Genomic DNA, 13,008 nt, shown 5'->3' with positions numbered 1-13,008 from the left:
TGGAAGACAACGAAATGTTTTTCACAGGAAAAAAGCAATGAAAAAACAATGAAAATAAGGTTAAATATTTACTACTAAACAAACATAAGAAGAATGACAAAAAACTGATATAAATATGATATAAAACACAGGAACATTCTTTTTTTTTTGACTGCATGACTGCACTTGTCCTTGAAACTAAAAAGTACACTTTATTTAGCGAAAGGAAGAACTAGAGGGTTGATTTCATGAGACAGTCCTGTTCTTGGAGAAAAAAAAACCTTCCTCTTGACATTTGAATCCCCTATTTTTCAAAGTGAACATATCACCGTCGGAAAAACAAATGTAATAAAGATTGGATAGTGAAGGGGAAGGGGAGGTAAAGGGGAAGAGTAATGATAGCAAGCGGTATGATCTAGATCAAATCTGTAAATGTTACGGGTGAAAGGCCTATTGATCTTATCAACTCATTGTTCCTGCACCGTAAGGATTTATGACGAGGTGTATCAGTGTATTGATGGCCATTCTCCTCAGACCCACTGCTCTCTCTCTCTCTCTCTCTCTCTCTCTCTCTCTCTCCCTCTCTTCTCTCCTCCCATAGCTTAGACTTAGACTGTAGAGATCCAAAGCTCCACACGCATACAGTACAGCAGATCTGGGTTCAAATACTATTTCAAATCATTTGAAGTAGGTTATCTGGGATTTATTGAGCAAGCCTGGTGCAATTGAACCAATAGAATAGACACAAACCTGCAAACCCCACCCGTCTGGCACTCGGGGAAGGCCAACACTAAAAGTATTTGAACGATTTCAAATACTATTTCAACCCAGGTCCGCGGTACAGGGACTCGTTTAAATTGAGACCCACCAATGAGTTGCCAATTGAATTCTCATTCGAATTCAGAGTCTCGTTTGAATAATGTCGTACGGCTCAACGTAGACGGATGAGAGACGGACAGTTGACAGCTTGTCGGAGTGTGATTTTTAATCAAACGCGGGGGAAATGTCTTGGGGATATTGATGTTATGGTCTTTAGCTCCCTCGCTGCGTCTGTGTTGCCGCGGTTCTTCTGCAGCATTTGGTTTACAGCTAATCTCGTTGTGCACGTTCACTTTTGGCTAATGTTGTACTTGTAAAATATGTTCTCAGCTTATCATTCATGTATCATTGCTAACCCACATTCATGTCCATTGCACTTTAGTAAAACGTAACGTATCCCTTTAAGTGTGAAATAATGGAGCGTTTCTCTCGCAAGCTGCAAGAGCTACACAAACTCTGTAAAAGCACAGCATTTTGAGCTTGTCCACTTGTAACATCCTCCTCTATCTAAATTGCATGATCAACCAAATGGAACTAAACGTAATTAAGCCCGGTACAAGGTTAATTTGGTCAGTAATGGTATTAAGTAAGTATATGGAGATAGTTCTCTTTCTAAATACCAATTCATTAAATCCCTGTTATTAAAATATGAAACTGGGAAATTACACAGAGCATATACACATTAACGGTCATTAGTAATAGATTCATGTGTTTGTCTTAGCAAAAGCCTCGCCAGAGAGTCTCAAGGTGAATATTTATGTTCAATATCATTAATCATCACTTCAGTAACTTTTTATTCCAAATCTAAAATTGTCATTACTTGAACACGCACTCATGCATTCACATCTATTCTATGGTTAAGCTTTGTCAAGGTCCACGCATCATGAGAGCTATTCAAGTACACAAAATAAACTGGGAGTTTTAAAAATCTTTACAAGCGTAATAATTGGTAAGTGGCTGTATTGATTCAAGTTGAGGTAGCTGAGATATGAAAGGGAAATAGCTTTTTATATTCACATTTAACTGTAATTTAAATTCTAATGTTATTGTCTTGCATTCGTCGTGGTCTTTTGTGTTTGGCCCAAGGCTGTTCCCTGCAATGACCTTATTCTCACCGTTGTATTCAAACTATACATTTACCGTCACTACCTTATGTTCAAGTTTACTTTGTCAACTTGATGGACCTTTTATTTCTTTACGAGTGCAAAGGCACAGAAATCACTAGTTTGTACTAATATATTCCTGTTTCCTCAAGAAAACAAATAGACAGAAATTCTACACGTCCAAAGAAAATATCAGTCCTTGAAACTTGTAATGTTGATCACAATGTACCTCAATGACTGTACACAGATGTTCTCTCTTTACCATTAAGCACAGAACCATGTCATTTAAATATCTGTCTTTTATTCCCAAGTTCTCTCCCATATTAAATAGTTGAACCCTTGATGAAATGAATTGATTTGGTTTATACTAGGTTCACTGGGGGTTGGGAGAGATCCCCACTGTCCATGATCCTCTATACCCCAGAGACCAGTAGAGATACTGTAGTGTGGGTGTGTGTGTGTGGCAGTACAAACCATTTCCCCCTAAGACGACCCCACGTAACCCTCCCAAATAGCCGTCTCAAATTAGCCAGGCCCAATGTGCTCTACTGGCATTTCAACTGTTATGAGAACTCACATATACGAGCTGTGGAGAATGGTGGGCTGTGTCCCATAAGGAACCCTATTCCCTATCTAGTGCACTACTTTTGACCAGGGCCCATGGGGTTATATAGGGAATAAAAGGGGACCATTTGGCCATGGTGGGGCAGCTATGAAAAGGACCAGGAGACAATAGCCTCCAAATGATAGGCTAATTAATGGGTCTCCATTGTAAAATTGTCTTTGCACAGGTCACCTGAGAACTATAATTAAAACGCATTATAGATTCTTATTTTTTAATTGAGGCAATTAAATAAATCAACTGTAAATATAACCGTCCGAGAGGGTGAAGGTGAGGATGTTGGTCAACAATGTGCATTTGAGAAAAAATGTGGGGGTGTTTAGGTGAGATTTGTAATGCTGCTCACGCATGTTCATGCAGGCACGTGTACCTAGGCTCATACACGGGTTTAGACACATGCACCATACACGTTCCCACACACGCACAGGCGCGCACGCACACACAGGCCTGTGAGGTTTGATAGATGTGTCACATCGGAGCTTTGAATGAAAGCCAATTACATTTATAATGTCAAACGTTGAACAGAAATTAGCTACAGCGTTATTATGGGCAAGCTAATTGCAAGGAAATGCTCAAGTGATTCAAATCACCGGGGCTATTTCAAGACATTAGGCATTTGAAGATAGCTACAACACTAACAATTTGTACCACCCATTTTATAATTACATTTAATAGGTTGTCTTATCAGAGCTCCAAATGTGGATTTGGATTATCACTCCCTTGACTAGATGGACGGGGCCAAATTGTATTTTTCTCCCCGTGACGAGTGTTCACACCCATCGCATAAGAGAAGGGGAAAAAGATAATATTCTGAGGTTAAACTCTGGAATTGCCTCTTGAAAAGGTAAAAAAATGAAGCAGAACACTATTGGCTCACCTGCTTTGTATTTTAAAGCAGGCAACCTGGAAGGTCTACCATTGGCATTCAGGGCCACTTGACTTCCAATGCAATAGATTTCCTACAGTATGCAAAGACGTACAGTTCATGGAGAGGCCCCGTCTTCAGCATTGACCCCATCCATGCTATTGACCCCCTGCATTGTGAAGTCTCTTGGAACTCAAATGGGATACTAATACGCAGCAGGAGAATAGTCTAGGCTGTTAAGCATATGTAGCACTTGTGTTACTAAGGCTGCCTTATTAGTCTTTTCACGAGGCCCCACATTTCAAAACATTAGAATAACAACACAATTGGTTTCGCCGAGACGCGAATCGCCCTCTCCAACCAAGGTCGGATACTGTGGAAGGTATCTTGGGAATGACATTAACCTCTTTTTCATGAAGCTTGACGTTTCTGCTTCATCGGCATAAACCAAGCGCTTTATTGGTGCGTCGTGGGTCAGCAAATCGCAGTTTTTCACGAGACATCAGTACGAAGATGCGAGCCCTCGGCGCGACACATCCAACACCGCGCCTGTGCTTTACGGTAGTCACGTTGTCTGATGATACCTAAAGAATCCCTGCGTAGTCACGCCCTCGCACCTCGCGTCAAAGGTGTAGATCGTGTGTGCGCATTCTGTGAGCGCAGGCCGTTGGCGGCTTAGGTTTCTGCTGCTACACCAGGAAGCCGTACCCACGGATGTACAATCAGCAACATAAGCAATAGGCCCTTTATCCTTAAGTCCAAGTCATCCTGCAGGCTGGCACGGAGACATGGGGCTCCGCTCCGGTGTTAAGGAGAGATTACTGACAGTGTGTCCTCTGAGTTTCTCCCTGTGACGGAAGAGCACTGCTCCTCATAGGGCACATTTCCCGAGTTCATCGGTGGTGTCTGACGCTTTCTGATTGAATTGAATGGGATGTTTGTTAGGTGTTTGTGTAGAGAAACGGAATGGTCTGGAAGCCTATGTAGCGTGTCTCTTTAGAAGGAGGTCAAAAGGAATGGGAATCACTCAGGGTTTATCTATGGTATGACCGTGGTTTTCAGAGCAAGGATGATTCAAACGCATTCAGGCTCTATGGTGTCTGTCTGCAGTTGATGATATTCTGATCCATGATGTTCACACACACACGCACACACGCACACGCACACGCACACCTCATCCATCCCTCCCCAACATCTTGCCTCTTCCCAACATGGGCATGGTGAGGTCTGTGGAGGTCTCTGTGCCTAGCTCTGCCTGACTGTGAGTCATTAGCCATTCCAGACGTAGCGGGGCGATCAGCAGAGCCAGCCTGGCCTGAGACAATTAGAGAGCCCAGAGGTGGCTGCACATCACAATGAGCCCAGCAGTCATGATTAAAACATCAACCGCACTGAATATGCTCTGCCTACCGGGGAAGGGGGGGGATGAGATAGGAGCTAAGGCATTAGAGGCTACAACGATGTTATTCTATTACGTGTCGGGTTAACCAGCTTCAAGGGTTTTTGATGTTCTGATGGAGAACTGAGTAAATGATCGATGCTGGATCAATAGTAATACTAGCAGACTGTTTTGCTGAAAAATGTATGTATCAGCTTCCATGAGGTAAATGTTGAGTGTTATGTTATTCTCTTTTTGCCTTCAAATACGCTATTTGCATAAAATGTAAACGGATGAATTAAGCTTTAAGTGTTGTTCTGACATCACTGGAGGATTCTACTGGCTTTCTTCTATTCCCCATGGTGGATTGCCCTCCTTCTCTTCCCACTCCTCCTTTTCCTCCCTCTCCTCCTTCTCCTCCCTCTCCTCCCCCCACCTCCCTCCTGGGTCTTTCTGTCCCATAATCACCACTGACTCCCTGTCTCCCCCAAGATAGCAAACCTCCCAGAGGAGCCTCCCTTCCTCCACTCCTCCCCCTATCCCAGTCCCTCATCCCCCCAGTATGGAGCCCTCTGTGTCCAGCCTCTGGTCTCTCTGTCCCAGTCCATTCTGGCTCTATGATTCAGCCACCATGGAGGAGTGGAGCCCCAGGGAGCTCCTCTGCTGTGCCAATAGGATTCCCAGGCAGCCAGGAGGTCTGGACAGTGATCAAGAGCCCCTCTGTCCCTCTACCCCCCTGTGCCCCAGAGAAATCTCTCCCTCTGGCTGTAGTAATTTACTATGAGCTGTGGAGTGCACTGAACTAGCAGCCTTAGTGCAATGTGGGTGCATAGTGAACACAAACACTACATTACCCATGATGCTTTTGGGCGGAAGGTGTGAAAACCTCAAGGCATTTAGACCTTGGTAGGTGGAATTATTGGCTGGTAGTTGCATTCATATCATGATGTTATGGATTCCGATGACAGATATATTGGTGTTGTGGCAGGGTCTACAGTCAATCACGGACTACAGGAAGAAACCCAGCCCAGTCACGGACCAGGATGTCTTGCTCCCAGGCAGACTAAATAACTTTTTTGCCCGCTTTGAGGACAATACAGTGCCACTGACACGGCCTGCAACGGAAACATGCGGTCTCTCCTTCACTGCAGCCGAAGTGAGTAAGACATTTAAACGTGTTAACCCTCGCAAGGCTGCAGGCCCAGACGGCATCCCCAGCCGCGCCCTCAGAGCATGCGCAGACCAGCTGGCCGGTGTGTTTACGGACATATTCAATCAATCCCTATACCAGTCTGCTGTTCCCACATGCTTCAAGAGGGCCACCATTGTTCCTGTTCCCAAGAAAGCTAAGGTAACTGAGCTAAACGACTACCGCCCCGTAGCACTCACATCCGTCATCATGAAGTGCTTTGAGAGACTAGTCAAGGACCATATCACCTCCACCCTACCTGACACCCTTGACCCACTCCAATTTGCTTACCGCCCAAATAGGTCCACAGACGATGCAATCTCAACCACACTGCACACTGCCCTAACCCATCTGGACAAGAGGAATACCTATGTGAGAATGCTGTTCATCGACTACAGCTCGGCATTCAACACCATAGTACCCTCCAAGCTCGTCATCAAGCTCGAGACCCTGGGTCTCGACCCCGCCCTGTGCAACTGGGTACTGGACTTCCTGACGGGCCGCCCCCAGGTGGTGAGGGTAGGCAACAACATCTCCTCCCCGCTGATCCTCAACACTGGGGCCCCACAAGGGTGCGTTCTGAGCCCTCTGCTGTACTCCCTGTTCACCCACGACTGCGTGGCCATGCACGCCTCCAACTCAATCATCAAGTTTGCGGACGACACAACAGTGGTAGGCTTGATTACCAACAACGACGAGACGGCCTACAGGGAGGAGGTGAGGGCCCTCGGAGTGTGGTGTCAGGAAAATAACCTCACACTCAACGTCAACAAAACTAAGGAGATGATTGTGGACTTCAGGAAACAGCAGAGGGAACACCCCCATCCACATCGATGGAACAGTAGTGGAGAGGGTAGCAAGTTTTAAGTTCCTCGGCATACACATCACAGACAATCTGAATTGGTCCACTCACACAGACAGCATCGTGAGGAAGGCGCAGCAGCGCCTCTTCAACCTCAGGAGGCTGAAGAAATTCGGCTTGTCACCAAAAGCACTCACAAACTTCTACAGATGCACAATCGAGAGCATCCTGGCGGGCTGTATCACCGCCTGGTATGGCAACTGCACCGCCCTCAACCGTAAGGCTCTCCAGAGGGTAGTGAGGTCTGCACAACGCATCACCGGGGGCAAACTACCTGCCCTCCAGGACACCTACACCACCCGATGCTACAGGAAGGCCATAAAGATCATCAAGGACATCAACCACCCGAGCCACTGCCTGTTCACCCCGCTGCCATCCAGAAGGCGAGGTCAGTACAGGTGCATCAAAGCTGGGACCGAGAGACTGAAAAACAGCTTCTATCTCAAGGCCATCAGACTGTTAAACAGCCACCACTAACATTGAGTGGCTACTGCCAACACACTGTCAATGACACTGACTCTACTCCAGCCACTTTAATCATGGGAATCGATGGGAAATGATGTAAATATATCACTAGCCACTTTAAACAATGCTACCTTATATAATGTTACTTACCCTACATTGTTCATCTCATATGCATACGTTGATACTGTACTCTATATCATCGACTGCATCCTTATGTAATACATGTATCACTAGCCACTTTAACTATAGCCACTTGGTTTACATACTTATCTCATATGTATATACTGTACTCGATATCATCTACTGTATCTTGCCTATGCTGCTCTGTACCATCACTCATTCATATATCCTTATGTACATATTCTTTATCCCCTTACACTGTGTATGACAGTAGTTTTTTTTTGGAATTGTTAGTTAGATTACTTGCTCGTTATTACTGCATTGTCGGAACTAGAAGCACAAGCATTTCGCTACACTCGCATTAACATCTGCTAACCATGTGTATGTGACAAATAAAATTTGATTTGATTTTGAATTAATTCTCATCAATTGGAAATAAGAAATCGCTGGTGATATTGTAGGATGATATAGATATAACAAGAGAGCTTAGCATAATTAACTTAGATACAAGGTAATTAAGAATAAAGGGAATAGTAATTGTCTAACATGTAATAATCTGCCTTGATGAAGATGTGGCTGTCAACGTGTCTCATTGAATTTGAAGCATCGCAGCACACACTACTTCTATGACAAACTCTATAACACCTCATTAAATGTGACAGTTGGCATTATTCAAATTCAGAAACAGTTGTACCTCAAAGAGCAAAGAAAATGATCAAATTGATTTGATGATGGTTAAATTGCGAGAGAAGACATGGTCTAACCAGCCCATGCAAATGAGTCCAATTTACAATCTTGTTTTCGGGCTGGGAAGCGGCATTGCAAAAATGATCAGGCCAGCCAGTCACAGATATTAAAATGAATTATATCAAATTGGAATTTTAGTCACGCTACATTAACTAATATAACGTTATTAACATTTCAAGAGGGAAAAAAAGCTTTTGCCTGCAAAATTAACAGTGACTGGAGTGACCTGCAGGCATGCTAGTCTGATCAGTCTAATGACAGCATAATGGCATATTTACATTAAAACCTCGCCAGCTAATATGGGATTCAGAATTAGACGTTAAATCAAGGATTATTTATTCTGGCCTACTTGGCCTCTTCTGCGACTATTTCTTCTTTCACTTCAATAGAAACCCCAAAAGTTTTTAATTCGGAGTCTCCAAATTCTGTGGTTCTCTTTCCCTCTGTATTCTCATTCTCTCTCTCTCTCTCTCTGTCTCTCTCTCTCTCTGTCTACATCCTAATGGTCTCTTTAGTTACAGCTCCCTTTGTCTTTCATCTACTCCTCTCTTTCTCTCGGTCTGTCTTTCTTTCTCTCTCTCATTTTCTCAGGGGATGAATTCAGTCCTTCACCAGGGTAGAGGGCCACACTCACCGGTTATTTCTTCCCTGGAAACAGAGAGTGAATTTTTTTAGTTTAATTGTTTCACTTTCATTTCGTTTCTCTTTGGTCTTCCCACATTTCCCCGTCTTTTTACTTCATCAGTTGCAGTCATTTTAAGTTCAAGGACTGGAGGAAAAAAAGGATATGCTGACTAACACTTAAAGACAAGCTTTTAAGATAACCATATCTGATGTGCTCTTCTGGTTTCAAAGTGCCATCGCAATTTACATAGAACAGCATAAGCCTTCACTTTAACCACAAAAATGGGATAAAAAAACAAACAATTCTGGACTAATTTACACAATATCCATAGCCATGAACCCAGTACGTGTAGTTTCACAGGTCTTCATTTATATACCCATCAGGGCTAGCAAATGCTTAAAGGGGTGGTCCACTCAAAATAAAACATACTTTTTTCCACTTCCCTGGCTGTTGTTGATTTCTTAAGGCAGTCAGGGTAGGTAGAAAAAATTATGTTGGTTGTATTTTCAGTGGAATGTTATTTTCTCAGTTTGTTTTTCGTACCCTGGTCAGCCAGGTTTGTTTTGGTTCCATTGTTTTTTAGAAGGGGGGGGGGGACAATATACAAGTTATTGTGTCTGGTTGGTGGAGACCTCGTGCCGCCACATCTAACAACAGACAGCGCCGCTTCTCTCCTCCGCTCTCCTTCTCTCATTTCCACTCCTCCGCCCACGTGTCTGCAACCACTCTGCTCATCTGCAGCCAGCAATGTATTTATTTTTTACATATGACAGTCTTCTCCTAATATATTTCAAGGAGAGGAAGCTATCCTTGGGGAGACACAGGAGTATGTTTATGGCAGCATCAGCACCTTGTGTCATCATACATTTGTATTTCGGGTTCATTAAAAAGGGCCTGCTGGTATCGCGTGTACGTGGTCCTTTAGGTTTGAAACCTCTGTAGTTTGCATTGAGAGTGGACAGACAGAGAGTGTGTGTGCATTACATACGTTCCTGGGTGAGTAAGTTACTTGTTCATTAGGGACCTGGTTTATTAGAGTGTAGAGAAGGATTGCTTTCTGACCACCATTATTCAACAGCCCTTTAAACCCATGCATGTTGACAATATATTCAGTCAAGGTTGAATCTTTAAATCTTTAATTGGGCAATCTGCAGTTGCTACATCCATTTTTGGACTTCTAAAGGAATAGTATATACCCATTGATTCTTGAAAAATATAACTTAAGCGCTTCATGCGCTTAGTTCAACTGTCATACCTCATGAGAACCAAAAATATAAGATGGTTTTACGCCAATGTTTGTAAATTAAATAGCAGTTCATGTAAACACACTGTATAGTATCAAAACCTGGTATCATGGATGGTCAGTCATTGCATCCAGAGCTCTGTTTATGAATTTGAGAGTGGTTACATTTCTCCTGCCCCATCCCTCAGCGTTTTATCAAAACAGTGGCAGGGTCACCGCTTCGTTATTGTTTCAACAGCAGATTTCTCCTTTAAATGGTATCGTTGCACAATGGCATTTTTGAGAGGAAAGGGCTTGGAGTTGTGTCCCTCTACGTATCAACAGGTTGCCATGCTCTGCTTTTGACATTCTCTATATAGGTGAAGGCACTGCATGTGTATTTAGGAATGCAAAGTGACAACGTGACTGTGCTCGCCCAACAGACCCTGTACACAGTTAGCCATCTGGTCCATCAAGTCACATCCTCCGGTCATACTAGCAGATGAGCTCAACCCTAAAGTCTGTGGAGATATTTGGCATATTCAGAGTGTGCGCAGGTTTACATGAAATCGAAGACTGCGTCATTCTAGAAACATTCAGAAACATTGTGCTGTCTTAATGTACCCAGTGTTCTGTTTATTATAATATATACAGTATATATATTTTAGAAAAGTTTTAAAGAAAAACAGAAAATGAACAAAAAAAGAGTCACATACACAAAGTACATTACATACAAAACAACATCAGTACATAAAGTACAGTTACTGTAGCATTATAAAGTAGTAATAGATAGCAGTTGTATCATTTTAAAGTACATTTAGCATTATAACGTAGTAATAAATAGCAGCATGTATCATTTTAAAGTACAGTTAGCATTATAACGTAGTAATAAACAGCAGCAGGCATACATTCTAGGTACGGTTAGAATTATAATGTAGTGATAAATAGCAGTTGGTATCATTTTAAGTACAGTTAGCATTATAACATGGTAATAAATAGCAGCAGGTATCATTTTAAAGTACAGTTAGCATTATAACGTAGTAATAAATAGCAGCAGGTATCATTTTAAAGTACAGTTAGCATTATAATGTGGTAATAAATAGCAGCAGGTATACATTTAAAGTACAGTTAGCATTATAACGTAGTAATAAATAGCAGCAGGTATCATTTTAAAGTACAGTTAGCATTATAACGTAGTGATAAATAGCAGCAGATTTCATTTCATGAAGCAGATATATTTTCAGAGCTTTTCAAGTAGTACCGACAATGTACATGAAATATTACACCATTGAAGAGCTTTTTTCAATAAAGGACAGTAAGGTGACCATACTTTCAGGAATGTGGGTCCATTGTTCACTTTTCTAATGGCCAAAAAACTGCTTGTTTTAGCAACAATTGAAAAGTGGATGTGTTTTCATTTTTCCAACACACACAAATACGTTTCTTTGCAAAGTATGACATAATTATCAGCAACCTTGTCTTGCCTGAGTCAAGCGTGGTACTCGGCATGTGATTAGGGAGGGTAAAGGCTTGGGAATTGTACCAATTCTATATCTAAAATAATCTGAGTGGCTGTATGAATAGAGCACCAGAAATCCATTAGTTTATTGCAGTGCCAGAATATATGCAAAAACGTTCCTTTATCTGTCTTGCGTTTCAGGCAATATGGTGAAGTATCTGGGAGCATACTGTTTCATTTAACAGGGGTAAGACAAAACAAAATAGAGAGAACAACAGAAATACCAATATGACGGTGGAGGGTGTAATGAACAGAAACTAAAACAGATGGGGTTGGAGGGTAGGAGACTAGGGGAGGGAGAGAGGTGGGGGTGGGGGTGGCGGTTGGGGGGTGGGGGGGTAAGGAGGGGGTTTAGTGTAGGCTGCTGAAAAAACAGTTTGTCTCCCCCAACGGCGAGCCTCTGCCACTTAACAAATGAAATCACAGTGGAAACGTGGCGTATTAATATCATAATGAAGGCGAGAGTGGCCATTAGAGGGGTGTAATGTGCCTCCAGGGGTCCGTGATGGATGTTCGCCGGCGCTCGGGCCTTATTTGCACACAGTCACCTCTGTGGTGGACAACCATTAGGCCCCGACATAGGAGGTAAGGGATGGGGCGGCTGGGCTGGACAGCACCACAGAGAAGGGATTTTATTAGACAAACTGACAGCAGGTTGTGTAGGGGAGAATGTGTGCGGAGGGATGGTGGTGTGAGTGTGGGGGGGGGCTGTGTGTGTGTGTGTGTGTGTGTGTGTGTGTGTGGCTACTCCTTCTAACAGACAGACTGTGCTCTCATTCCCTGCTCTGTCTAACGTCTCTCTCTGTGGGGTGATTCTGTATACTGCTGTAATTAAGACAAATTGGCCTCGAATGCGGTATTATGTTTACAGCAACATATAGTATGTCTGCAAATATTTCTACTGTAGGATAGAGACATTATCATCATACAGTAGCTTATGATGTATCAAAGTCAGTTTAAAAATGTGATTAGAAAATGTGTCACTTTATTATGTTCTATTTCTCCAGTTCTCACAACGACAAGATATCGTTCCCTCCCTGTCCATCTATCACCCTCTCCCACTTCCTTCCCACTTCTATCTCCCCATTTCTCTCTCCTCCCCATCTCTCTCTCTCTCTCCCCCAGATATCCTTCCCCCCTGTCCATCTATCACCCTCTCCCACTTCCTTCCCCCTTCCCATCTCTTTCCCTTTCTCCCTCCCTCCCTCCCTCCCCCTCCCTCCCCCTCCCTCCCTCCCTCCCTCCCTCCCTCCCTCCCTCCCTCTCTCTCTCTCTCTCTCTCTCTCTCTCTCTCTTCCCCAGTCTCTCTCTCTCTGCCACATCTCTCTATCTCTCTCTCCCCCTCTCTCTCCCTCCCTCCCTCTTTCTCTTCCTCACTCACTCTCTCTCTCTTTCCCAGTCTCTCTCTCTCTGCATCTCTCTCCCTCCATCCATCCATCCATCCATCCCCCCTCTCTCTCTCTCTCACTCTGCCATATCTCTCTCTCTCACCC

This window comes from Oncorhynchus tshawytscha, linkage group LG14 (genome assembly GCF_018296145.1).
Source record: "Oncorhynchus tshawytscha isolate Ot180627B linkage group LG14, Otsh_v2.0, whole genome shotgun sequence".
Taxonomy (NCBI): Eukaryota; Metazoa; Chordata; class Actinopteri; order Salmoniformes; family Salmonidae; genus Oncorhynchus; species Oncorhynchus tshawytscha.
This window is presented reverse-complemented; position numbering follows the sequence as displayed.